General features: G+C 40.6%; 1 protein-coding gene across 12 annotated transcripts in view; it reads left to right on the top strand.

The window, feature by feature from the left end:
* FARS2 (phenylalanyl-tRNA synthetase 2, mitochondrial) overlaps positions 1-27,806 on the top strand; it is a 253,942-nt gene that overhangs the window by 76,629 nt on the left and 149,507 nt on the right. The window lies entirely within an intron of this gene.

Here is a 27,806-nt window from a genome sequence, read left to right as displayed (position 1 = left end):
AATCTGGAGCCTGCAAAGGGAAAGCTTGCCTTTTATTTTGTGTAGTAAGGAGACAGACAGATGTCATCTTTAAAAGAGAAGCTGATGAATTAGGGTTTGCTTTTTCTTTTTCTCTCTCTTCCAAGAGATGTCAAGTGCATTCATAGTTATGACTTAAAAGTATCATAAGCAAATAGCATCCCTTAATATTTGGAATATCAGAGTACTCCTGTATCTCTAAAGTGTAGAAAGAGAAACGTGATGTCTTTCATATTGCTATTTGGTTGCTCGGTAAATGGTAGGTTGCTTTTAGTTTTTGTTTTCTTTCTTTTATCCTCAGAATGGTTATTTATGAGGTCGTAAACTGCATTAAGAGCAACATCATTTATTTTAATTGGAAATATTACAGAGCAATGTAACCTGATGATTTAGCTTTATAAAACTTATTTTTAAGTACAAAGGAAAGAGATGAAAAATTGGTTATTTTTTCCTGATTATTTTCATGTTGAGAATTTCACATGCCTGTTCTTTCATTAGCTGAGACTAAGCAATTCTTCGTAAGCACAGGGCAGACTGCATGTCTCAGACCTCTGTCATTCAGTGTCTTCCAGTACTATTTATTAGGTATGGGAACCTTTTGGAACGTGATCCATTTGATTCTCACAAGTGTGCTTTCAGATAGCCAAGTTATACTCAGTTGAATTTTTTGCAGCTGGTTTCCTAAGCTATTGTTGTACTTTAATGTGTTCTAAATTCTTTCTGCTGAAGTCTAAGTACATTAACTATGAATGGCTCAATTTTGGCCCCATTACTTGGCACAGCTTGGTTTCTTCAGATTTTGTGTGCGTTTTAATATGATCATTTTCCTTTTAAAAGATGAGTCCCCTTCCAGAGCTTCTCCCCAGTGGGTTAATGGTTTATGTCAACGTTCTTTCTTGGGTTATCATGTTCACGTGTGCTAAATACAATACAGGTTCTGTTCAGCCTCAGAAGTGAAAGACTACTGTGTGATATTATTTCCATGAGATGTAACACACTAATGGCCAAGCTTTCTTCTTGAAAAACTTGTATGTTGCTCAATTCTTAAGTTTAGGTTCCATCAATGTGTGTGAAAAGAGCTAAACTGTGGCCTCGAAGCAATTACTCTATATATATGTGTGTGTGCGTATGTGAATGAACATGCATGAAACACTAATGGGCTGGCTTCTACATTATTTAAAATTTTCAGTATAATCTGTCCCAGTTCTTTCATCCTTCTGAATTACAGTCTTCAAAATTATATCCTTTCTGCATCAAAACTCTCTGTACTATTTATTGTAATTCTAATCTTGCAAGAATTCATGGATTTAGTAACTCGGGTCTAGCTTTTGAATGACCTTTAGACTTGTATTATTAATTAAAGCAAACAAGCAAAAATAGATTCTTTCACTTTATTAGCAAGACATTTTAGAGGGTTTGAAGTCCATTATGGAAGTGCCAATCATTTTCACTTTATTTATAGAGAATTGCACTTTATGTAGCCATGGTTTTGTTTTTCTGCTCCCTGCAGTAGCTCTGCAAAAACACTTGGCTACAAAAGCTGAGTCTAATGTATCTCAGTGTGATTTTATTAAAGCAATGGAATTTGTTTACCAAAAATTAGGAAAAAGTGTGCTCATAATTTGTGTTGGTTAGCAATTAGCTTATTTGGTTTAAAGTAACAATGAGTACAAGGTAGTTCACGTTTTCAGTCAGATAAGGACTTAAACAACAGTCTTCGCTACCTACTGCTGCTCTGCGTATTCTTTTCTTTAGTCCTCTTTTGCAAGGATTTAAAACCCCAGTAGGTTCTTGGCACACCAGCTTGCATCTATTTATGATGAAGCCAAGTTTGCTATTATTAGGCCATAGTTTTGGGGTTTTTTAAAGAGTGTTATGGCAGCAAGCTGCCTTTGCCCAAAATTGAAAATCCGCAAGTCCGGAAAGGAGATTCTTTGCGGAGAAGGATGAGGGTAAAAATTGCCTTTTGTAGCTCCTTCATCTTTTTTTGCTAGCAGAACTCAAGTGCCTTCCAAAGCCATGCCGCATTTGAACAGCAGTAGTTTTTTAATAGTTTCTTTAGGGTTTGGGGTTTCTTGTTGTTCTTGGATTTTTTTTTTTTTTAACCTTTAGAATATCCTTAATGCCTCCAGTATCCACAATCAATGGATATTACTTATTACTCTGGTCCCATGCCCCTAAATCTCTTTTGAAACACCAAAGCTTTAGTTTTAAAGCATTCAATTTTAAATGAGTGCATATCAGCAAGAAATAGGATCTTCATCAAACTTGTGAAAGAAGACTTGTGACTTCCGAGTAGCTCTATCTTTGCGCCTTTCGTTCTGAATACTGCCTGTTCGTTTTTATTGGAGGTTGTGTTATTTTCAGTCAATAGAATTTTGCAAGCAAAAGAAACTGAGCTGAACTACTCAGAAAAACACCAGGTTGTGGGATCTGGGGAGTTTTGCGTGTGTAGTTTTTAGTTGGTTGGGTTTTTTTATCCCTACCATTTGTTCACTGATAACAAAATTCTTTAACTACAGGTATGTACTCCATTGCCCAACAGGAAAGCATCAAACCCCAGAGCCCTGACTCACACTACAGACCTACTTCTTCTGAAGAGGGAGTAAATGCTGGTGCCTAAACCTAGATGCTTTGTCTCTCTGCTTTGTCAGGTGTCTAGAATAGGCACTGCAAACTTCCCATTCCTGTCTCAATCTCTTCAAGGACTCTACCAAAACCAACTCAGTAGGACTGAATGGAAAAGAGAAATGTTACCCATTATTTTTGGCTGGCTAAGCTGGTGCTGAAGGAATATTTCACTCTTGGTGTGCCAGTTCACCAGGCAAATGCAGATCTTTTCATGGTGTATTGCACGGATTGCTGATTAAAAACTGGAGAAGAAACCAACGAGTTTGCAGAAACAGTAATTTTTTTAATATGGTCCGTAACATTTCTAGGATCTTGCAGATTTGGATTTTTGTTTTATGGGGATTTTTTCTTGATATTGACTATTAAAATACTAAATAATACTAAAAATATTAAAAAGTATTTTTGAAATGTAATGTTTGCTGGCAAGCATTGCTTTTGCTTCCATAATAAAATACTTTCCTGAGGGCAAGGATGAGAGCTTTTATCTTCAAAATCCTCAGGTCCTTTTGTTTTGTGTGTTATTGGTTAAATACAAAAGCCTGGTTTGTGAGGCAATCAGAAACAGTCACTCAAAGTGGAAGTTGGATGTGCCTGATTATCTATGGTTATAATTTTGATTATAATTTAAACAGCACAGCACAGCTACAGTACAGATGCGGAAGAACTGAAGAAGCCTTGTGGAGGGTTGAAAAGACAATGTCCATACTGCAAAGGGGCCAGGACATTAGCCCTACGTAGCTGTTTCTTTACATTGGCAGAAGTTTCCATTGGACTGGCAGGTCTTGTAATGACAACTCCCTGCCCAGAATAACCTCACTAGAGCTCCTTAGAGGCTAACTTCGTCATGCAGCCAATTTTGGTGGTATTAACAGATCCTATTAAGACTGTTTTTTAGTCTTCAGTGAAGAATTCTATTGTAGCTTTAATGCCCTGTGCAATCAGCGTTAAATTTGTTGAGTTGTTATCATAATATCCTACTGAATTTTTCTGATGCCTTCTGATGTTTTGAAAGGAGCCTTTCTTTGATTTCAACCACTTTTAAATAGAATGTGATACAGGCATTTAGTACATGTAAATAGAAATATATCGGTATATGGAAAAATTGTCAAATCTGCTCAAGTATGTTGATAGTACTTATTCATCATGACTTGCTTTCTTACTCTGCTCTTTTTTCCTTTTGAGGTCTGTGAAGATTCTCTGTTGCCCTTTCTTTTTTTTTTTTCTCCTGCATGCTTCTTAACAAGCTGTGTTTCCAGTTTCTGACATAAATCTGCACAGCACAGGTGTGATAAAGAACACAGATACGAGAGGCAACAGAACAGCACTTCTTGTTGCAACTCATTGCTTTATAGTGTCTGGACTTCCATAGTGCTATATCTCACCCTTGAAATTTCACATTCTTACAAAAGTCAAACCAGATCAAGGTTTGCCCAGGGAGGGACAGCCAGCTTCATTCTTCGACATTCACAGGGTAGCAGGGATGATCCAGTCTTTGGAACCATTCGGGTTTTCTGTGCTAACAGCAAGCAGGGTTTCTGTTGTCTTGGTGTGTGGATAAGAAAATATAATTTGATAAAGACTGTAAGTACCGTTTCCATTAAAACCAGTCTATCTTTTGAGTATTTTTAGGGAGTTGTTTGCATTCAGGAGTTTCCTACTACTAACAAAATGGAGAATATGGTGTTATTTACTATTTTCTATTAGTGATAGCTGCTATTTTTAAAAGAAAAACATATATGCTATGATTTTTATGTAAGTTGTATTTTTATGTAAGTCTTGAAAATATATGCACTACTACAAAGATGCGTGGAATTGTAAGGAATGATGTTACATGTTCCCCTAAGGCTGATGGTGCTAAACTAGAGTGATTATTTACTGTAATGTGAATGTAGAAGATCACTATTATAATTTAATGTTCAATAAGAACTGTAAAATAGAACTTATTTTGTACTGTTTAATTTTTCATTTTTGTGTGCTTTGTTTTTCATCTTAAACTGTACCTGAATACATAACGTTAATAGAAATGTTCTATATGAATTTTGATACATTAAGAAAAGTTATTTTTATTCTGGTTAATACTGGGAAAAATATAGAAACTTTACAGTATAGTAGGAAGTACTTTCAGTTTTAGGTCCATGATGAGGATACAGGGAGAGTTTATGGTTCAGTGGAACTAATATCAATTAACAGCACATCAGGTATGTATTTCTGTGCTTCAAGAGTTTGTTATCCAAGATTGGCAAAGGTGGTGTCCATTGGTAGGTGCCGAAGTTCCCAGGTCTGGATGGAGTCATCCAATTCAAACCTTTGAATACAGGACGTTGCTTACTCAGAGGCTGCGATCACATAGTGTTGCTTAGTACCTGTGAAATTGGAAGCAGTTAGGGTGTGATTCTTTGCTGACTGAAATCAATGGCAATGTTCTCAGTGCTCAATATTGCAGAATATGTTAGCTGGGGACGCAAGCGTGAAAATCGGACTAAAGTTTACCCCAGGCCCAAGAGACTAAAACCCCCATCATTTAAAAACAAACCAAAACAAAATAAACTCCCAAACAAACAAATGCTACCCCTGCCCCCAAGCCCAAACCCACAAACAAAGCAAAAAAACCCTATAAAAGATAATTCTGTAATTTTTTTGTAAGACTTCTCATGATGTTTTTGAACTCCTGAGGTACACAAGAAAATATTCTAAGGGTGGCACACCAGATCAGACCAAAGGCCAGGACATCCCTGTATCCCTGTATCATGATGGTATCCCAATCAGGTGCCTAAAGATAAGTAGAACAGGCATGGTTACGCTGTCTGCTATTCCCTGATACGCTCCTACATCTGTCCGTTTCCTGAGCTAAAAATGGTGCATTTGTTTTCAGTAGTCATTGAGGAATTTTCTTCCATTCATTTGTTGAAGTGTTTTTGAGTCCCTGTAAACCTTTGCTGTCTGCAGTGTCTTGTAGCAAGAAATTGCGTAAGTTAACTTGCATGAGGAATCGCTTCCTTTTTGTTTTGGCCAACAAGCTAGAGTTACAGTTAGAGCTCCTCTCTCATGCGAGAAGAGACAATGAGTAGGTGTTTCTTATTCCTTGTTTAAGCCACTCAGGATTTGTTTAGATCTCAGTTGTAACTCTCGCCACGGACTTTTTTCCAGGACAAAGGGTCCTGGTCAGACAGTTGTTCCCTGTGATTTTGTACAGTGCCATAAAGACTTTGCCTTCTCTCTTCCTTTTTTGATAATTCTTAGTATTCATTTTGCTGTGTTGACCTTTAATGAGCCTTGAGTTGAAAAATGAAGGGAGGTTTTGGTCCGATGACTACTGGAGAGGATTACTTTTGATCACTGGCTGGTGGTTTGAAACATCCTGGCACACAGCCAGCCAGCAGCCAGCGCTGGGTGGGAGCTCAGCTTGAGCTCCTGTTTCCTCAGATTATGAATCATGAAGGCAGCTCTATTTAAGCTACCAGTAAGAGGAGTTGGTAAGACTTTACTGCTGTATGTAGATTTTTCTACCTTCCCCATCAGAAAGCAACACTGATATTTACAGTCTCAAGAAATCAATTTTTAAATTTTTTTTTTTATTTTTGCTTGTCAGCTTGAATGTAGTAGGGAATGGTGTAGAGGTCTGGAAGAGGAAATGTCAGTTTTCCATCATGAATAGTAGGAGATTGTCATGGTGTTAGCAAGGAAATGAGCCAGGAGCTGGGCTTTCAGTAAGGCTATAGAGGGAACTTTTTGTCAACAGTTTGCATACAATTATAGTTTTAGAAGTTGCTGGGCAGTCTTAGCCTTCTAATTGTGTGCGATATCCTGAATTTATAGCAAAGGTGGTTTTCCTAGTACTGTATTTCTTGTTAATTTTGTGTGTACTTCTAATGAAAAAAAAATTGATAACCCTGTCTAAACATCTTCGTGAATACTGTTGAACACAACAAAAGGAGTTTGTCATAACTTCTGCAATTCATTGCTATTGTTTTAAAAGGTGGAAGCTTATTTGCCATGAGTGTACACTCCTTGGTGAAACTTCATTCTTGAAGTGTAAGTCTTTCTTATTTGGAAGCCCTTTTACAGATCAGTAGCAGGACTTATTTCCAAAATTTAAATAGTACTTGGCCCAGAGCTGCCACCTTCAGCCAAATACAAGTCTTAGCATATAGAACTTGTTTGGCTTCAATGCTGCAGTAAATAAATCTTTCTTTACTCATTTATTGAAGATCCTCAAAATTGTTGCCTGAGGGGAGGTAACAATTTTAAGTTCTTAATCTGTCCATTATTTTTTCGTTTGCTTTTGGCAGAAGTATTATCAGTTTGGATAGTTCTCCATGGGCAGCAGATTAGTAGTTAACAGAAAAATTATGTCAGTGTTACCTTGCAGACACAGTACTGTTTTGGTTTGTTTTGTTTTTGTTTTTTTTTTAAATTTCTGAATATGTTCTTAAATCAAATTTTAGTTAAGGGTGAGCTAGGTTCATATATCAAGCAGCAGGGGGTGTTTTGGGGAAAGGGAAATTTAATATCTTTCATCTAGCATTTTTTTTTTCCTGCTCAGCTCTTGCCTGGTAAATTACATTAAAATGTTGGAGCAGATGGTGCATGTGGCTTAAATGGTATGCAGACCCATGTCCTGCCTATGCTAACAGCTCTCTGTGGGGACCTTGAAATAGTTAACGCTGTATGTGTCTATATGGATATAGTGTATAAGGGTAAATATAATGCATTTAAAATACATTCCTGCAACTCTTCAAGGTGAAATTGAAGTTAGAGAGGTATTAGTGTCTTGAGCACCTGGGGCCTCCCAAGAACACAACGTAAAACTCTTGGATGGGCTGGTTCTTCCCACGCAGTACCTCCAAAGCGATTCAAGTCTGCTGTGTAAGCTTCACAGCTCCCCATGACAAACCTCTCAAGGGTTAAAATCTGTTCTTTTTAGGTCACTGTCTGTCTCTGTGACCACATCAAGCCAGTACCTTGACTTCTCCTAGCCTTTCCTCTGTTTATTCGCCTGAAACTGGTAGGAGGTAGTGAAGCGTTTTCATTCCTCTTTAATGGACTGGAACTAAAGTGCCCGGGAGGTTGAGACACATACACACGCACACCGCAGACAAAGACTTTAGCTGCCTTAGTTAAAGTTAGCTTTCCTACAGTTCTTCTATACTCAATAGAGAAAGAAGGTCTTTCAGTGTGTTTTGAATGTAGGGAGCTTGTTTTCTGCATCAGTCTGCTGGGCAGCCTCTTTCTACGACCGGCTGCAGGGGGAGCCTGGTCTCTTAATTTAGGCAGGTACCTGAAGGTTAAGTGAATATCCCACAAAGAGCCAATGTCTCAGATTAAATGAAATTAAGGGGAAATCAGGAAGCGACTGAGTTTGAGTGACTTCCCAAGGGTCTCAGAAGTTGCCTGTGGCAGAAACTGGAGTTGAATTCAAGCTTTACATCTCAGCTCCTGGGTCACCTTGGTCTCAGTTCATCCTAGTGATTTACATTTGCACAAACATACATATACATATATATGTGTGTGTATATGTATAAAAATAAACACAGAGTGAGACAAATAAGAGAAATCAGTGACCAAATAAATACAGAGTGAGACAAATTTGGCCTATTTTGGTTCGTGTGTGTGTGTTTTTCTCCACATGACTTCCCAGTGTAAACAGAAAAACTGATTGTCACAGCTGGCTAATTTGAGAGACACTCTGTTGAGCTGGCAGCCACTGAACTTTTGCTTTGGCTAGTCAAACATGGAGCTGGTGTGGAGTTGTGGGCTTTTAGGGAAAGATGTGATTGAATTTTTATCTGTATTCTGCAGCATTTCATACAGATACCCACAAATGCATGTACATGGCATATCTTGAGAAGTGTGTACCTAAGTCAGTACTGACCAGTTTAAAAAAGAACAAGTAATAGGGCAGAGGACCTGCTTTTCCCTAAAAATCTGTGATGATGCAGCCTGTCTATACAAGGAGAGGAGCTGTGATTGTGGTCACCTGGGTGGCAAAACAGTTAAGCATATGCTTGACTTTTAACCTTTAAATAATTCATACAAGGGCCTAGACATATAAGCTGAGGGATGTGGGGTAGGGTGGGGTGTAATTATTTGCCCTTAGTTAACTAACGCATCTCTTGGCTGTAAAGGAATTGCCCATAGCCAGTGGCAGCAGAAATATGAGCTGCTTTCTCAGCATCTTCAGACTAAGACTAACAATTAGTGCCAGGCTTCTTTGTGACTGCAAGCCTAAGTGATGGTTTGCTAGGCATCCCAGTCCAGCAAAGGGAATAGCTACAGCACTGCTACATATTTACACGTGAGCTGGGCCGTTGCTTATGCTTTAAGTTTTAGCAGGATTAGATCTGGACTTTCAGGACTTTTCAGGTTCAAGTTTCTGAAGAGCATGTATTTTTAAATTGGGATGACTCTCATGTATAAAAGCTTATCCCTTCTATCTCCTTTCATCCCACTCGAAGAAGCAATTGGAGAGTTCCTTTCCTGCATTTGGATGAAGATTGCCTTTTGAGTTTGATTTTTGTTTTGGTTTGTTTGGAACTGACTGTAAGGAAGTCTTGGTCTTGCCTTAATAAGTAAGCCAGAACACAGAAATGAGTTGCACAGAGGTGATGCTCCAGTCAATCAAAGGTCACATTGTTTTATTTGTTGTTTGTTTCTCTCGTTCTCTTACCCGTGGCTACACCACCAGGTATGATGTGTGTGTTGTGTTATCAAGTTGTACCTTTCCTCCACTCTTCCCTTTTCCTTGTCAAGATAACTTGCCTCTTGTCTCCTACTTCATTTACAGCTCTATTTTTAAAACTGGTTTTTCATCAAGTTTTTCATCCAGAAGGACCCCATAAAATTTTTGAAATGTTGCTTTCTCTGATTTTATTATCTTTGACAGATTCATTATGTATGTTAGAGTTGGTGTTCTTCAAAAGAATTAATAGAAGCTTACTCCCAATCTGTGTGTGTTTGTGTAGAATGAACAAATACAGTATTCCATTTTATGACAATTCCATTACACCTATTTCTGGGAAATGTGTTATTTATTTACGGGGTATTTTGTGGGAGAATAAGTATAGGATTGAGTCTTGAATTAAGTAGTTATTATAGAACTTGGATGGCCATTTGAGGTTGTAGCTCTGTATGATTTTGCCAGCTGAGTGTTGGAATAGTACTGTCAATGGATTTAGAGGATAATTTCCCTTTCATGGTGCAAGACTACGTTTTTAGTTGGAATATATGTTCCTTATCTTCACAATTAGGAAACTACTTTGTCTTTATGCTTCATTTTCTCCTGACCAAAAACACCTGTGGAAAAGGGTCAACTCAGTCTAACACTAACCTTGAAACCAGCAAGAGTGGTTATTTTATTGACTGCTGCATGGTATGTCTTTCCATCCAGCGAATGAAAACTTCTCCCTAGCATACGTGAAGGCTGACTTCCGTCCATTTGGAATCTAAAGAAGAGGTGGGAAAATGCGCAGTTGCATCTTCCAAAGTTCCTATTGCCTTTGAAGCAGCTTGCCTGTGTGTGTATATTGCCTCTCCTTCCCTTTAGATTTTTTTTAATCAAAAGTAAGTTAAAGGTTTAGTAATTCACTATCATTTGTCTCCTTGGGATCCAGCAGGAGGACTAGAGCACCACACACAAGAGAATGCTAAATAATGATGGATGTAGTTTGTTAAGCATCTCCCAAGTAAAAGAAAGTGTTACTCTCAAAAACCTTGAAGAGCAACATTTTATAGCACAGAGAAGGTGTTTCCCTTGGCTTTATTTATGCAAATGAAAATACGACTAAATAATACTATTGAATTACTACACTGTTACGTGGTGAATGCTGAATGTTTTTAATCAGCCAGGAGTTGGTTCAATGAGCCTAATATAATTCCTCATCAGTCTGGGATACCCTGCGGGTTGTTGTGTTGTGTTGCAATATTCATTTTTGCTGTTCCCAGGACATTTATCAGGACTACCCAGCTGAGGGTGGAGAAGAGATTTTACAGGCATGTCTCTAACTGTTCTGAACTCTGCTGCACAAAGCTCAGTTGGGATAGTTTCAGTTCAGCCGAGATTAGATCAAGCATTTTGGGAAGTATTCTTCTTCACAAGATTGCAAATACAAATTTGATTTCTCATTTCTGGAGGGGAGATTTTGGTTAGGATGTTTCTATCATGCATTGTTCCTTGTCTTTCAGATTTCCAGCTGGTGAGAGGAATGGGGGAATGCAGGTCTTCTGTGTGACCGCTGGAGGCTGAACTCGTGCCTCTCCCCTGCTCTGGTGTGCTATTAAGAAAATAACAAACCAGTGGTAGTGTATGGGTGGTCGTCCTTCCCGGCTCCATACCATTTAGCAGAGTCTCCAGTTGAGTCGTGAGACACATGTCTTCAGAGGGCAATGAGTGGGGAAGGGAAACCTGAGCGTGTCGCGTAGTTGAGGGAGAGCAGCAGCTTCCCAGCGGTGACGGCCCAGTTGTGGCAGCAGTCCAGGCTGACTGAGCCGGTGGCACCGGCCTCTCGTGGCTGATTTCGGCCGGAGGCTGAGTAGATCGGGTTGCCCAGCTGTCTGCGTGCCAGTGCACAGTGATCCACTGCTGACCACGCGGGCCAGCCTTGGCTGGGGACCTTTGTTTGAATTGCGTGTAAGCAAACACAGAACAGCTGAAGAGACGGAGTTTGGCCACCGCTTCTCTGTCATTACTGCCTGCCAACAGAATAACCTTTCATGTTATTATAAACACTAGCTTTGTAAAAGTATACGTCAGCTCCACGGGTGCCGTTTTGGCTTGTATTACAAAGAATAACGTAGCTTTGGTTTTGCTTAGGCTTCATCTTCAGATACCCAGTTTTGCTTTCCTGTTCAGCATTCGTAAACAGGCAGTGTCTACAAGCAGCAATGGGGACAAAACCTACAACACAGAAATAAAAAGGCATTCAGAAAGAGTTGATTGTGCTGTGAAGGATAATCATCTTTCCAGAAGGAAGGAAAGAGTCTAGAGCAGGTTTGGCGCCTCTGTGCCTGCTGGAAGGCATCCGCAGCCCAGCTACAGAGAGGAGATAGCCCGTTCCAGGCAGCGTACCAGCCAGTTTTGAATGGGATCTGCTGCGGCATCTGAAATGAACCAGGGAAAAATGCCAGCCTTTATTAACACTTTTTCCCCATGTAAATAACAATGACAGATTACTAATAGATATTAAAGCGATGTCTCCCTTTTCCTGAACAGAACGGATGCCATAAATTATGTCGTTTGATGACTATGCGGTGAGCATCAGTAATAACTTTGATCCTAAATGTTCTGGCAGAGTCCCAGGAAACTTTTGTATGTAACAACAAATAGAATTTAAGAGGTAACGGCATAAATCATCTTGTACCTATTTTCGTTTGGGCCAAATGAAGAATGGAGGGGGAAAGAGCTTGTTTGTTTCCTTGCTTTTGAGGGCATTTGGATTATCTAAAAACTTCAGCTGAATATTTGAAAATCTTGGCAAGTTCTGTATTCTCTGGGTCAAAATGTGGCTTTATCAAGAAAAAAGAAGAAAAAAAAAAAAATCCCAACAAAAAGCCCATAAGCTGGTGTGGCTACAGTTTTAGAGCTTTTCAGCTCCTCACCCTGCAACAGGTAATAACTTTTATCTCCTCTTTGTCTTAACAATGTAAAATTACAGGAAAAAGTAAGAGAAGAATGTTTCTTCCAGCCCTGAAGTTTGAGTTGCTCATTCAAAAGTACCAGTCGTCTTTATGCTAATGACCGAGCGTCACTGACACTGTAATTCAGAGCTTTTTTCTGTTTTTTTAAAAACATAATTAAAGTGGATTTACTGAATTTCTTTTAGAACAGTGATTGATACAAAACAGCAGTGGGGCTTATAATAGAAGAAAAGATAGTAGGATCCATTTAAATAAGGCAAGAGGCTCCAGTTAATCTGTGATTGTATGGGTTGGAAAGTACTGAGTTAATGAATTATTCCAAAAGAAGTAGTACAGTGAGGGGACTTCTTTTCTCATGTTAGTTTAGACTTGCTTAGCGTGTTTCAAAAGTGACAGTCAAAGGTAAACTCTTGACTTGGACTCCTGTTTTCATCTCAGGGAAATATATTCCTAATATAATACTACTGCATGGCTTATAGCAGAAACTGTAATTGCCAAGGTATCTTTGCTACTGTATTAGAACCCATTGTATCACAATCAAGATGGGCAGAATTACTCACTTTTACAAGTGCTAAATTGCTTTCTATTCTTATTGAATAAAAGCTGGTGATCTTAGAAGGGAAAACTGTACTCTACCTGTATTGGCACTTGCTGGTATTTTTCTTTATTTAATAAGAGCTGACAGTTCCTCTTAAAAAGGTAGAGGCTTGTTTTCTCCATGGCTCTCTGCCCGTGAGGGGCAGATTGTCCTGTGTCTGCCCTCTTGTGGTTATTTATTTATTTGTATGGTTGCTTGCCATCTCTGAGGTTCTGGCCATGTTGAGAGGAAGTTTAATAACTCAGCTGGATTGTAGCTCTTGCACGTCACAGGCACATGAGCAATAGGAACAAAAAAAGTGGGCATCTGCTAGAGCCACTCCAGAACGGGAAGCTGGAGTTCACTTGAGCCATCTGAAGATGCACTTAATTGTACAGCAGTTTTAAACAAAAGTTATTTTCCTCTGTTGCTATCAGCTTTTGCACATCAATAGTGAAGTGGAGCAGACTGTGCATAAGCATTTGCCATGTTCTGCATATGGCTGATTGGAGGAGCTGTAAGCAAACAGGAGACAAATGTCATAGTATCCTCTGTAGATTTCCTAAGTTGTTCTATGCTGTGTATGTGGGGTTTTTGGTTTTATAATAGTAGTCAGGTGATGAGCGTGATGCTCTGGTGAGTATCTGGGTTTCTTTAAATGTGACCCTATGAGCTGCTGTCCTAGCGGAACAAGGAACAAGCTGCTGCTTTGTTTTGGCAGCACGTGATGCTGAGCAGCGTTGCTTCTAGCTCAAAAAGGTATAATTTGTGTCGTTTTGGCTTCTCTACTGTTAATCAATAAAAAATAATCTCAGTAGAAGCAAACCTGTACATCCTGGGATGGAGAGAAAGAAGCACTCAATATTAGATGACTGTAATTCAGTGGAAAGCGAATAAAGTAATTCCTGCGGTGCCTCGTCAGTAGTTCTGTACTTGTCATTTTTGTGGCTGTCACAGAAGCACTCAGTCTTAAAAACAAGGGAGGGAGAGTGGAGAGTAGGGGAGTACGAAAGATTATCACCTAATTTTTACATACACGTGACTGGTAACTAGTTGTGGGTTTTTTGTTTTGTTTTGGTGTTGTTTTTTTCTTACAGACCATTCATAAACACTGGCGTCACCCTCAAGTTTTCTACCAGATGCTTTTAAGGAAATTGTATTTAAAAACAAAAGGGAGCTCAATTAGAAAATGAGACAGATGGAAACTTGGATCATCCTAAACCAAGTTTAGGAGCAGTTGCAGTAGTGCGACCGGTCAGCTCCTGTAGACCTCCATGGGCTTTCTGATGTCAGAGAATGGTCTCACATTCTCGCCTCTTCTTCATGGGTCAATAATTAGATCAAACTTTTTTAACAGCCATCAGAGACCTTCCCCCTTCTGGTGTCCTTCATTAAATTGGCCATTGGGTTTACAAGTTTTCAGAGGAAGCGAAGGAACAGCAGCCACTTGTAACACGCATGCCCAGAGCATGAAATCAGGTTGGCGTTGTTTTCGTAGACTAAATTAACATAATAATTCTTAGAGGTGGAAACACAGTCGCAAAAAGAAAATGCAGATCATTTACTTCACTTATTTTCAACCGACAGCCTCTTGTCTTCTGTGCTTTGCACCACACCTGCAGGTGTGATACTCAGCAGTAAGAGAAAATCATTAATTCTTTCCTTGAAAGGCTCAACTTTGAAAAAGCCAGTGTTCCCCTACAATGACCTTCCTGCTGCCTTATGATACTCTGCAGGAAGAGAAAAGCAGCAACTCTTTCCTTGAAAGGCTCAAATTTGAAAAGCTAGAGTTCCCCCTACAGTGACCTTTTTGCTGCTTTACTCCCATCTCCCTTTCATTATCTCTTTTCTCATGGGGCTTGAAGAAAAATGTGTACACCTTAAGTTAGGGAAAAGCTTTGTGACTGTACAATTCACAGGTGGAGTTTAAGGAAGGTGGACTAAGGGGCACTGAATCTGTAATTTCTTTTAAGTGTTCTGCACGCTTGTGCAATACAGAGCTGGCAGGGCCTTCCTGGGATCCCTGGAGACACCCAAAAGGCTTCGTAGCAGAAGGGAGTAATTGCAGCAAGTATGCGGGCAGCTGAAGGACAACCCCAAGATGATTTTCAAACCGCAGCTGAGGAAACTGTATCAAGGAAGTGTGACAGCAAGGGAGATACCTGCATGAGCTCATCAGCCCTTTTCTCTACTACCTGTGGAAGTCTTGTGCAAGACACTGAATTTGGAGGGATAGGATTTGTCCAAGGCATTGCTTCACTCCTGGTTCTGGACGCATGCCTTCAACAGGAAAAGTCTTTGACAAGCGACTGAAGGCCTCTCTCGAGGGCCTGTGACCTGCTCCACTGACTTTGACTTTCTCGCTCAACTCTCAGCCTGTTCTTGTAGAATGACAGTTTTAGTTTGGATAATCCAGCGTATGGACTCGCTTGCCATGTCTGCAGGGGTGAGAAATGGAAGCTGAAGTCTTCCTCTGGGAGAGCAGAAAAGCACGATGAGGAGTCATGATGAGGCTAAAGGTAGGATTGGAGTAAAATGCTGTATTAGGAATAACTATGAGGAGTTCAGCACTGGTGAAAATGGGGAATAAAAAAGAGTAGCTGTTTCTTGAAAGCTGAAGTTTGAGACACAGTAGCAGCTGGAACTGGAACAGAGGAAAAGTCTGAGGAATCACGCTGCCTTTTTTATTTTTGTTTGGGTTTTTTTTCCAAAATGAAATTGGAGAGGGTTTGGTTTTGTTCTTTTAAGAACATGTCAACTGAAAAACCTCAATGTAAGCTGTAAGGTCTGATGGCTTGAAAGGTGTATATGGAAGACCAGTGTTTTCCCAAGACCTTGCATTGCTCTGCCACTATTCCTTATCCTTACTAGACTTTGACCTTCCTGCAGTGGAGTCCTACCTTGCTCAGAAACTCCTCACTCAATGTTGGCCATCATGCAAATATCCTTGAGATGTGATGCTTTGGCACAGATCCAGACATGGATCACTTGTTGTAGGTGCCATAGCTTTGAGAAAGTATTGATGTACAGATATGCTAGCACTGTGTACTCTTCAGCTGATGAAGTACATCCCTCTGAAACCTCTGATGAACCCATTGGGGGTTTTTTTGGTGGTGGTTGGTTGTTTTGTTGGGGTTTTTTTGTTCGCTTTTTAAGGCATGTGGAGAAAACATAAGTGAGAGGAACACTGCCTCTGGCCGTCCTCAATGAAAGAAACATGGCCAGTCTTTGTTGTTCTGCTTAGATACCCTCTGTTGGATGATAATAAAAACAGTGCTGCTATGTAGCACTTTTCAGCAGCATGCCTTAATAGTTTTTATAAAAGCTGTATTATTAGGCATGTTTTACGGAAGGGGAAACTGTGACACAACTCAATGTAGTGACTTGCCCCATGGCACCTTACCATCCACTTGGAGAGAGACTGGCCCTCTTTGGTTGGTTGTCCTCAGTAAGGGCAGCATTCCTGCTACCTTGTCACCTTCCACTTGGAAGGTAACTCTTCGCTTCATGTGTTTTCTTCTTATGTGCTTTTTCATTACAGCATCCTTTTCTGAACAGTTTAAGCTTGTTCTCTGGCTCAGAAAGTTTGCTGGTGCTGAGCTTTTGTTTTTCTTTTTACCTGAGATACTCTGAACTGGAAGAAGAAAAACAACTATGTTCCAAGCAAAAAAACTATGTTCCAGTGTTACGTGAGAACTCCCTGAGACGCACAAGGCTTTTTTTTATAGCCACAAATTTTATTTTTGCAAGGGTTGTTTTCCTCTCCTTTAGCATGTGATTGGCTTGGTGCACGTGCACTGATGCATTAGAAAAGGTTTGGAAGACCCTCCAAAACTGCATGTTAACAATGTCTCTGGAATTCAATGGTACTCAAATTCTACATGCTACGTTATAGTTAATATGATTAGATGCTGTCAGACTAGGCAAGATTAAAATGTACATGGGGTATCAGTCCCCATGCGTCAAGATGATCACTGACTTACCTGAGTTATAGCTGCTGAAACATCACCTGTAGCCAAGTTATCACATAATTACAGCGTCTGTTTTCTGTAGCTGTCAAAATACCTAAGCAGTCAGATCCGTGGGGCTGATCCTATTGTAGAAGATTCCTGCATATGATAAAATTGCTAGCTTCTCAAATCAGTTCTCAAACATTTGGATTTTTTGTAAATATATTTGTAGTCTTGGTTCTATCTGCAGAATGGTATGCAATTTCATATAGTAATATGTCAGTTATCTCTGTCCTGGCTATTAGTAATCATGTGCATACAGTGTGTAGCACTTTTTCTGCATTGAATAAGATCAGAGCGCAGGCATGCTTACTGCTAAAAATTTTTTTATTTGATTTGGTGTTTGCTTTCTGTGCAGAAGTTGCATAGTTAACTGCATGGAAGGACTGATGTCGATACTAAAACTATTCAATAGGATTTGCTTGAATTTAACATCTCTCTTGTGTTCAGTCTTCTTCAATTTACCTGTGTACAAAATGGAGACAATAACCTGTTGACTTTTCACAGTTGTTTGAGGCTTGATTTGTAGTTGGAAAATGCTGTCATACCTACGAAGGTGGAAGTCAGTCGGCAAGCGCAAAGTAGCCTGGGAGTCAGTAAGTGCAGTAGCTGGTTGAACTGGAGTTGCCCAGCCTTGTATTTTAGCGAGGAGTAAGCAACCCATGGTGTGGACGCTAGCAGTGGCTCATAAGCAGATGTCAAGTGATGCTCAGTAGGGCTGGCGTAACGTTGGGGGTACAGACTTCTGAGAGTGGCACAGCCTCTGACTCCTGGGAAATGCAAAACCAAGCAGGCCATAGGAAGAGCTGTCTGAGGTGGAAGCGAGATGTTGATGAGAGGGTTACTGACAGCATCTTCCCTCTTTGAAAGGTAGCAGCATCCAAACCTCTGCTTGAATGCCTACCAGCATGCTTAGTTTGGGATGGAAAAATACAAACTGGTATGCTGCCCTTCTTAAGTGGACGGCGTTGCTTAGTCCGGGTATCGGTGATAGCTGATAGAGCTGCTCCTCCAGCAAAAAGGGTTAGTAGATGCTGTGCTTCCGGAGGAAGAGCACCTGTGCTGTGAGGCTGTGGGGTTTTGTAGTTAATGCTATTAATTGCATCAGTGCAAGGAGCTCCCAAAAAGGGATTATTGTTTTTGAGCATACACTGAGCAAATAAAAAGTACCAAAGAATCCCCACTGCAGAGCTCTCAAAAACTAGTGCTGATCTGGAAAGTAATGAGCAAACAAACTAGCAAGTGTAGGAAAAATGGATGTAAGTTGTCACCTTGGGCTTCCTCGCTAAGCTAGTAGCCTTCTGAGTGTTACTGGTCACAGTGCTGTCAGACTGCCCACAATAATGTCCCTGCTTCAGTGCTACCCAAGGTCTGCACCGCAGCCACACAAATGAGACCTTTGCTTATTTTACTAGTATATTTTTATATTATTCTTTTTACTGACTTGAAGATAAAGATATATGCTGACAGGGCTCATGCTGAAGAGTTCTGCTTTAGCTCTCTGATCAAAATTTAGGACTGTTGTCTACCATACAAACTCATTTTGAGAGGTATCCAACTTGAACAGTTCCAGAATCCATTTGTCATTGTTGCTTAGAAGCATTCGATGTTTTGGATGCATTTTCAGTCACTGCTTATATCACTCTTTAATGTTTTCAGGGCACTTGGCTTGGTAGCTGCAGTCCTTTGCTGCATAGGTGGGTTTTTTTTAGCTTTTTTTTTTTATTTATTCTGTTTAAAACTCTCTGCTTGCAGCAGCTGTGACTTGTGCCCATCAAGGTAAAAAGGCAGCGTTTTTATTGCTGCCGCAAATCTTTCAGCACTGGGTGCTTATAGGTACCTAGTGATACAGCAGCCTCAAAGCCAGCAACACTGATTGCAAAGACTCTGTGGGGGCAAAGTGAGACTAATGCCTATTTCCAGCCCCTCCGGTGAGAACTGCTCAGAGCAGAGAAAACCCCCTCTGTCCTCCCCAGCACGTCAAAATCTGGCAGCTAGCTGCTAATTGCCTTTACAGTGATTCACATGCCATCTGCCATTGCTGGGATCTTTTGTCGTCTATGGTAGGCTCCAGGCAGTTCCATAAACTTCATGTGGTTCTTCTGTCAGTGACACCAAGTCGATGCAGCATGGTAATAACAGCGACACTGCTACGTGCAGAAATTAATTAAGAAACTATTTACGTGTTGTCACCCTTTCTTTTGGCTTTGAGAGGACAGCACTCTCTGGGATAAGAAGGAGGGAAAAAAGCAAGAAGGATTATTTGAGTTGTGTGCCACTAAGGGTTCCCTCACCCTCACAGAAAGCAACTCATGGATGGTGTGAGAGAGCTGTCACAAACAATAAAAGTGCAAAGGATTATTATGTATATGTGTATCGCACCTCATCTGCAACCCAGGGGCAGGCAGGAGGAGAGCGTGACATCCCTGCGCAGTGGCTGGGGGGACAGCGGAGGGGCCCTGCTTGCCGGGAGCCCGGGCAGGGAGAGGTGAAGGTGCTGGTCCTGTCGCAACTTATGTAAGGGTTGCATAAGAGAGCCGGTGCCGTGGCTGTCAGAAACACGCGGGAAGGATGGGATTTTTCCCTCCCTCTGCTTCCTTATGGCTTGAATCAGAAGCTGAGTCTGAGACGCTGTTGTTAACTCCTCTGTGTAGCTGGAGATTCTCTCTTCCCCCACTCCAAGAGAGCAGGGGGGCTCCTGCTTTTGTTTAATCCTGCCTTGTTTTGCTCTTACATCTTATTTGTCGTCTTTTTTTTTCTTTTTTTTTCTCCTTTGCCTGCATTTACATTTTGATGCTCACTATTGCTGCTACCATGGCTTGCAATAATTAAATGTTTTATCAGCGTTTTCTAAAGCACCTGGATGATTGCTGAAATGCCACCTTGTTTTAAAGTGGTGTCTTCAAAGCAGAGATACTGCAGAATCTCCTCTGTTTTTTTTTTTTTTCCCCCATTCAACCTTCTTTGAGGATGCTGATACGCATTGTCTACAAGCAGGCATGTAAAACAGCTGAATATATTATTGTGTTAGGAGACAGGGCGGTGAGGGGGGGGCAAGAGCATGACATTATCCAATCGGTCCATTCAAAGCCGCAAACCAAATACTGTTTTTCCAGGCGCCCAGGCATGCACCATTGGAGGGTGTTGTACCCCTTAGTCAGCACAGGCTGGCTTGCGTGCCGATGAATAAATTAATCCGGGAGCAAGAAGTCGGAAAGGTGACTGGGAACGCCACCTTCCTCATTGCCCAGGCAAGCTTCTTGCTGGCTGGGCTGGGGGTCAGTTGGTTCATTTGGCTTGGACGAGCAATGGCACTTTTGTATAATCCTCACGGCTCCCTCCAGACCATGGTGGCACCGATCCTTTCTGCCGCTGCAGGGCTGCAGTTTGTTTGTTTGTTTGTTTGTTTTTTATTTGGCTTCGAAGCAAGAGAGGAGCTTTTGGCTCACCTTCTTATTTCTTGTTAAACGTGTGTAATTATCGGAGTCCAGAAAATCGAATGGGGTTTATTATGATCTGGTTTGCTGGTGTTGACAAGGTGATTAGAGCAATGCCTTCATCAGCCGGAGGATTCCCCCTGGGCAAGCCGGGTCCCACTGGCGTGACCTGCCCGGCACTGGGGGGGAGCGACATGGGTGATGGTGGGGGGGAGCGGGGCTGCAGCCTGCTGCGGCAGATGAGGACCGACTGTTGCCATGGAGATGGCTAATACAGCTGAAACACGGAGAAAGGGCACTCGATCCATGCAGCACACCAGCTCGATGGAGGCTGAATGGGAAAACAAGGCACCCGGCGGACAAGACACACGCACACCCCTCCCCACCGTCAGCCATCCCAGATGGAGTTTTAATTTCCTTCCTCTCCCCCCACCCCTTTGGCAGTGCTCCTGCCCTTAAAGGCAGTCACAGCGAGCCCAGCTCTGCCTCTCTCCTCCTCTCCCAAAGGCCGGGGGCAGCATATTGATGGCTGCCTAATGGGGAAGAAGGGAGGGGGAATGGGACACGAGGCTTTCATGAAGGAGCGTGCACCACTTGCCACTGGGGTTTTACTGGGTGTCATGGGATTTGTTTGCAGCATATGCGATGCTGTTAATGATTGAAAAATTACCACAACAATTAGTCATGGATCGCTGATGGCAAGGCCCCCAAACACTGTGGACAATATGATTAAATCCATGTATGTGACAATTAACTCTCCTGCAGGTTTATCCACCAAGGAGATGGGAAGAAGATGGACAAAAAAAAAAAAAAAAGACAGGCGAGAATAATGCGGCAGAATGGACCCGATACAGCTGGCACTATCAATTTTAATCTGACACTGAATTAATCACACTTGGATTAATCCTGTTCTTATTGCACCATTCTGGTTGCCTGTTTATTTATATTCTTCTTCCTTTGTGTGCTACATGGAGGCATGACGGATTAATTCCTGTCCGTTCCATGTTTTTAAATTTAAAAGGCAAATCCTTCAGTCATGCCGTGTTTGAGGTAGTCCATAGTGCAATTATCTCATAAAAAATGAGCAGAGTCCAGATGCACCATGCCATGAATCCCCTTCTGTATCACAGCTGAGTAACTCTCAATAAATATTTGTTCATCTAGTATTCTCACTGGGTAGATCTAGTACTGCCTGTCTGTCCAACCAGACAGACATGCAGACACACAAGTAATGCTATGGTTGTGCATTTTTGTTGCTATTAGGTAAAATTTGGTGTGTGCTCATTGGTGATTCTCATTGTGCTCATGATTTTATTCTGAGGGACCAAAAGCAACCTTTTTGTAATGTTTACATGTTGTGTTACTGAGAAGATTCAGACTGGAAATGTAAGAAGGTGCAGGAACCAGAGAGAGCAGGTATAGATGATCTGGCATAAAATTTTTAGAAGCTGAAGATCTTTAAAGGAAAAGAAGCACTAATGTTTGCCAGACGCTGCCAAAGTCTTGGAAGAGAAACGGTGTCTATCAGTAGACAATCTGCTCCAAATTAGCCAACTGTGTGCTCTTCCTAGCACAGTAAAGGTAGTTTGCTTACTACACCGTTGCTGTGCCTGCTCCCTGGCAAGTCTCTTGTTCGCCAAGTGGCAAGTGCGTTTTAATGGCTTGAACTAGCCACAGCTTAGTTTCACCTGTAGCTACTGCAGACCTCTCTCTTCTTTCTTCTCTTCCGATCCTTTCTTCCTTGTTTTTATTTTGTAATCTCTAAAGAAGATGTTTTAACTCTGAATTCAAACGGACTCAAGAGATGTATCTGGGCATGTTGTAAAGATTCAGTTTTACTGCGACATATTACTGCTGCGGTCTGCAATGCTTAATGTTATCTTAAGCGTTCAGATTGATGGTCAAAGTGTCATATCTTTCCTGGCTTTTAAAATCACAGTGAAAACATTGGAGGTAATTTAACTGTGTTCTTAACATGGTGAATTAAAGGCATAAATGTTTCCATTGAAAGGACTAGTAAAATCCCTGCTGGTTTAAAATGTGAAAGTTTTTATCCAGAGTCAGCCATGGGCCCTCTACTTATGTATCGGTAACTTGAAAACACAAAATGAAGCATAGTTGAAACGTCTTATTTTAGAGTGATGGTTCTTGTCCTCACGTTGCCAGAGAACACAATCTGTGCTCCTGCTCTGGCCTGTGGGCTTAACCACAAAGAAATGAGCAAGTCCTGTGAAGTCAGTGGGTAATAAAGATATTAATGACCTTGACATGTAATTGAGTGCCAAAAGGAACCTTGTCTTTCTGTTGACAATGTAGCTTTCAAAAGGTGATTCAGGGGTAGGTGCATGAAGCTAGAGGATGTGAATTTTGCTTCTTGTGTCTGTCTGCATGCAAAGGTAAGCATACTGCAATGTGGATGGAGTGGATACCCCATTCACCAATAGAATAGTATGTCTGAAGTGAAGGTCAAATGAAAGTGGCCCAAGTACCTGTAGCACGTCAGGAAGTTTGCAGCAGGTTCTAGTCAGAATCTCAGTCTCACATTCAGCAGTGGCATTGGACATCATAGCCCAAATAAAGCCAAATTTGAGACAGAACTGCTTCTTTCATTATGTCTTTCAGTCGTTTCTCCCACTTCTTACATAATTTCTGCATCTGGGGAAAATCTGGATTTGGTTGCAGTTACTCTCTTTTTTCTTTCTTTTTTTTTTTTTTTCTTCTTCATTGAAAATGTCCAGGGAAATAAGAACCGAAAATATTTCTAACAGGGTGGGTTTAAAGCTTCTAATGTACCTCTAGTACCTCCCCAGCTGCTGATGCTGGCTTCTGATAGATGTGTAGTAACTAATGGACGTTAGGGCTGATCTGGCAATAGTTTAATTCTCAAAATGTCCAAAATCAATAGAAAAAGGGTTTCTTTGCGGTGTTTTGGTGGTGGTCGTTTGGGGTTTTTTTTTGTATTTCTTTTTGTCATGTGGTGAGATCAGTTGTAGGTTCTGATCTTCTCATTTATCTTTTGGCAGCTCAGAAGAGGAGTTGAGAGTATTATAAAAACTTGTAGCAGAGGATTGCTAGCTCTGCTGGGCAGCAGGGATAAAATTGACTTTACATCAATATCAAAATACTGTCTGTACAGGTGACATCAAATGCTAACAATATGAATTTAATTTCTCATCTTATCTTCTTCCTGTTCCCCTGATATAGTCTGGTGTTTTGCAGTTGTATTTGCTGCTGCTGTTTGATGGATAACAAATACTTTCTGATTACGTAACTAATTGACAACTATGGAAGTTACTTCTTTATTAAGCAATTTATCAAGTGATTAGGAGACCATTTATGTAGACTCTATTAAGATAACACTGATAGTTGAGCACATTAGTAGGAAGAAAATATGAGATGGTTTGAGATGCATTTTTTTAAGCAAACTTTGTTTCATTTCCTCTGAGATTTCAAATCACAGGGGTATGATACATTAAAACGTTATTGCTTGGGGCTTCTTACGCTGGATGGTTCATTGGCCAAGTGCGCATTACATTTTACACCAATCAAAGTTTATTTAAATTTGATTAAGATTCATCAGACTGATTTGCTGTGCCTGCATTATAAATAGAGCAAGAGTGACTTGGCTTAAGTTTGGTTAGCAAGAATTGAGCTTCATTGTGCAGCTGCAACATCAATGAGTGCTACCGGCACACGTGAAGTCACAAGTGGATGCTTTGCATGTGACAGTGCTTGCTACCCCTGTCAAACCTGTGAACAAGTGTGTCATTAAGCATTTTGTGCGTATGGGGTGGGGTGGCGTGTGTGCATATGTTGACTGCTTGGATCAATGTATGAAGCAAAAACATTTGCTTATTGGCAGAAGAGGCGAGCTTGAAATGAAGGTGAGGTAAGAGACCTGCCAACAGAAGAGTACATGTTTTCAGTACAGAGAACTTGAGGGTGACATGGGGAATTCCCTGGTACCCAAACCTGAACCACTGAGGTGGTTCTTCTGATCTTTCCAATGAGGATGTTTCCTCTCTAGACCATCTTCAAGCCACGGTCCACAAAGAGAACAATTCTTTTTTGCATTTCCTCCCTAACCCAGTATGTGTTTTTCATTTCCCTTTGCATACATGGAACTGGATGGGAACAACGCAACACCCCAAGTGCCAAAAATATCTCAGTGTGGCTGTGAGAATAGAATTACTTAAGGTATTTCAGTGTCAAAGAGAATATATTAATTCAGGCATCCTTCTGAATTAGCACAAGGGGAAGCGGTTCATGAGAAAAAAGGCCCCAAAACTTTGGAATTAAAACTGTTGATAGAGCATTCACATTCTGCTTTTTTCCCCCTTTACTTCTAACTGAACAAAAATTTCTATTTTTCTTTTTTTTTTTTTTTTTTGTGTTTTGGCAGCAAAACACAACAAAACACCACCTGAATGTTAAATATTCTCTCAGAGGGTCAAACAAAAGTAAAGTTACAAGAATAAGAGCTGGATTGAATGTGTGGAGAAAATACCATGCTTCTGTTGGTGCAATGTTAATAGTTCTTTTATGCAATATATGAATAAGAATTCAAAAGGCTCTTTTGCATTATTAACGTACCCCTAGCTTGGCCTTCCTATGAAGAGTAATGGAGAGGATTGTATATATTGACCCAAATATGGTTGCTTGTATTTGACAGTGGTGTGTTAACTTTGGCTGTAGACTCACTGGTAGTTGCAAGCCAACTCCAGTCTGGGAGCTGGTAAGACATACTAGCATTTGGCAGTGCCTCTGCCAGTAAGTTCTGTCTTCCTGGATTTTGGGTTGCTGGAGTATTATTATTAATTTGAGGAGAATTTGAGCTGGGGAAGAAGTAGGCAAGATAAGAGGTTTCTCTTTTTGGAGAAAGTTGTTTTTTTAATCTTCTTTTGGGCAACAGATTGGTGCTAATTAAAGCAATTTTTTGCCACGTGAAACAAAGACTAAAAGATGATATTGCTATTCCTTGGGGCAGTGCAAAACAATTTCTTATGGTCTTTATTTTATTTAAGCTCTGTTTGTAAGAGTTTAGACCATCACTTGTAAAGGTTTAATGATTTGTGGACACTACTGTACCTACAAGCATAGAATATGATCTACAAAGGTGGAAAAGGCAGAGTATCACATCTTACTCCATGGTTTCATGGTGCACTCGTGATACTTTCAGGATGTAGTAAGCCAACAAAGAGGTAAAGGATCAGGTTCTCAACTAGTGACTTTCATAAAGTTCTCTTTGCTTTAGCCAACAGAGAAAGAGAGCAAATTCTAGACGGAACAGTGAAAACCCACTTTTTCTTTCAGTCACAATGCTCCTCAGGAAAACGGAGTGCAATGTTACTGCTTTTTGTTTCTCTGAACCAGTTGTAAAAAAAGCAGACAATACATAAAAAGTATGTAAATATATGGTTTTTTATGTGCATCTATATATGTTTATATATTTGAATACATACACGCACGCACACACAAACTCTTCCAATTTTTTGAAGTACCATAAATGTTTTCTACAAATAAAATGCAAGTAAAGACTGTGGGTGTTAGTACTAGCCTTTCTTAAAATGCGTATGTGGAATCAGATGACTAAAGAAGTAGAGAGGAGATAAAAATGATTTATTGAAAGCTATCTCTTTGTTTTTACTTGCTTACGTAAAGTGCGTGACCAATGAATGTGTTAGACTGAAAAGCCCCGCTTATTCATACGTGGTGTTATTCCAGACAAACTGCAATTATTAAATTTTCTAGCAGCATATAATATAAAAGTCAGTATATACACTTGATTCTTAATTAGTATATGCTACAACTTTCTGAAAACGTTGATAAATAGGATGCAGGTTTGGGGGAGATACGCTGTTTGATAGATGTGCTCCTTTTGTGCTTTCTGTCACACTGATGATAAGCTAGTCAATTTTGTGGGGGTATGAATTGTTTATTACAGGCAAAGAAAAGATATACCTTGTGCTTGTTTATATATTGCCCAGTAGGAATCTTAGGAAAAAAAAAAAAAAAAAAAGACCTGCCTTTACAGCTTTTCCTGGTAGCAGCAGTATCATGTGGTACCAGTGAGCACTAGGTAGTTCACCCACGTGCTTCTCTACTAGCTGTATATCTCCATAATTACTCCCCACCTTGGCTTTAAAAGAACCCAAGTATGACAGCCTTGAAAAAGATGCCGGATATGTATATTTAAGGCATAACAGATTGCTAATCCAGTTCAGGTGTTTGTATAGGACCAATGCTTGTCTACTTGGTCTCAGAACAGCCTGATACACGGCATGTGTGCATTTACGATACTTCCTCGCAGTGCATTGTACTGTGCATGGAACTATTTGTCTCTCGAAAAACAGACGCATATTAAAAATACTTTTAACGTTTGCCCTTTACCACTCATAGCTGGCTTACAAACATCCACCCCTCCTAAGCAGAAGTAAATTCATTGTCCGGCTGATTAGCTAGGAAAAAAAATCTCCTGGAGACCTTTGCGAGGTCATTAGTGAAGCTTTCTTTTCAGAATGTGAATACGCCACCTGCCTTCCATAGCCCAGGGGAGCCTGGGCACACCGCAGAACAGCATCTGCATACTGCCAGACTGAGCTGCTAATAGCCAAGGGAAAGGGAGAATTGATGCCAGGGGTGAAGAGAAATGCTGAAACCTTGCAAAGTGTTAAGCAGCGCTCACCTATTTATTAGACAGTTAATGCTGCCTGTAGCGTTACCAGTGGAGGATAAAAGAAGTGGGGCATGTTGCAGATTGTTAATTGGTTTTAGAGCTGCATGTTGTAATTACTAGCTCACTTTCTTCTCTACAAAGGAAAAAAATTTCCCAGAAGGGACCAAAGCTGAGACAGTTTTCATCTGCTAAAGATCATGTTAAGTTTTAAATGTTTCTATTATTTTTTGCCTAAGAAAGAGAAAAATCATTTTGTTATCAGACTGATAATCTGCAAGAAGGCCCCTACCTGATTTTGACACCTTAAATGATCATCATTTTTAGGTGGTGGGGTAGAAACTGGTGATTTTCTGTGTACTTTGAAATTGGTTGCGGTGCGTGTATTTGTCCCTGGGAGAACGAGGGTGATCATTTCAATAGTTTCTGGTTTTGCTTTGCAGAATAAATTGAGAGTTATGTCTCTGTGTTCAGATGTTGTGCAGGCTTGAGGAGCGTGCAGATGTGTTGGTAAGACCAATGGACAGAACTGCACGTAGGAGAGATGAATGGCAGAGCCATGGGTGAAAGTACATAATGTTTTTATATTACATGGTAGTATGCTGTACATATTACATTATGTATATTCTGGATCCACAAGTGTATTTTGCCCTTTTTATTGTGTTCTGCCCTTTAGTTCAATCTCTGCTGAAACTTTCTTTCTGTCCCTTACCCTAGGAATTAGCTGGCAGCTTTTTTTTAATCTCTGTGTAAAGCTTCTGTATGAGGAGCATCTGGGTTTTTTTGCTGTCCCTCGTAGGTTTTTCCCCTCAAGGTTGTGTTACTCA

This window comes from Larus michahellis, chromosome 2, assembly GCF_964199755.1.
Source record: "Larus michahellis chromosome 2, bLarMic1.1, whole genome shotgun sequence".
Classification (NCBI taxonomy): domain Eukaryota; kingdom Metazoa; phylum Chordata; class Aves; order Charadriiformes; family Laridae; genus Larus; species Larus michahellis.
This window is presented reverse-complemented; position numbering and strand designations above follow the sequence as displayed.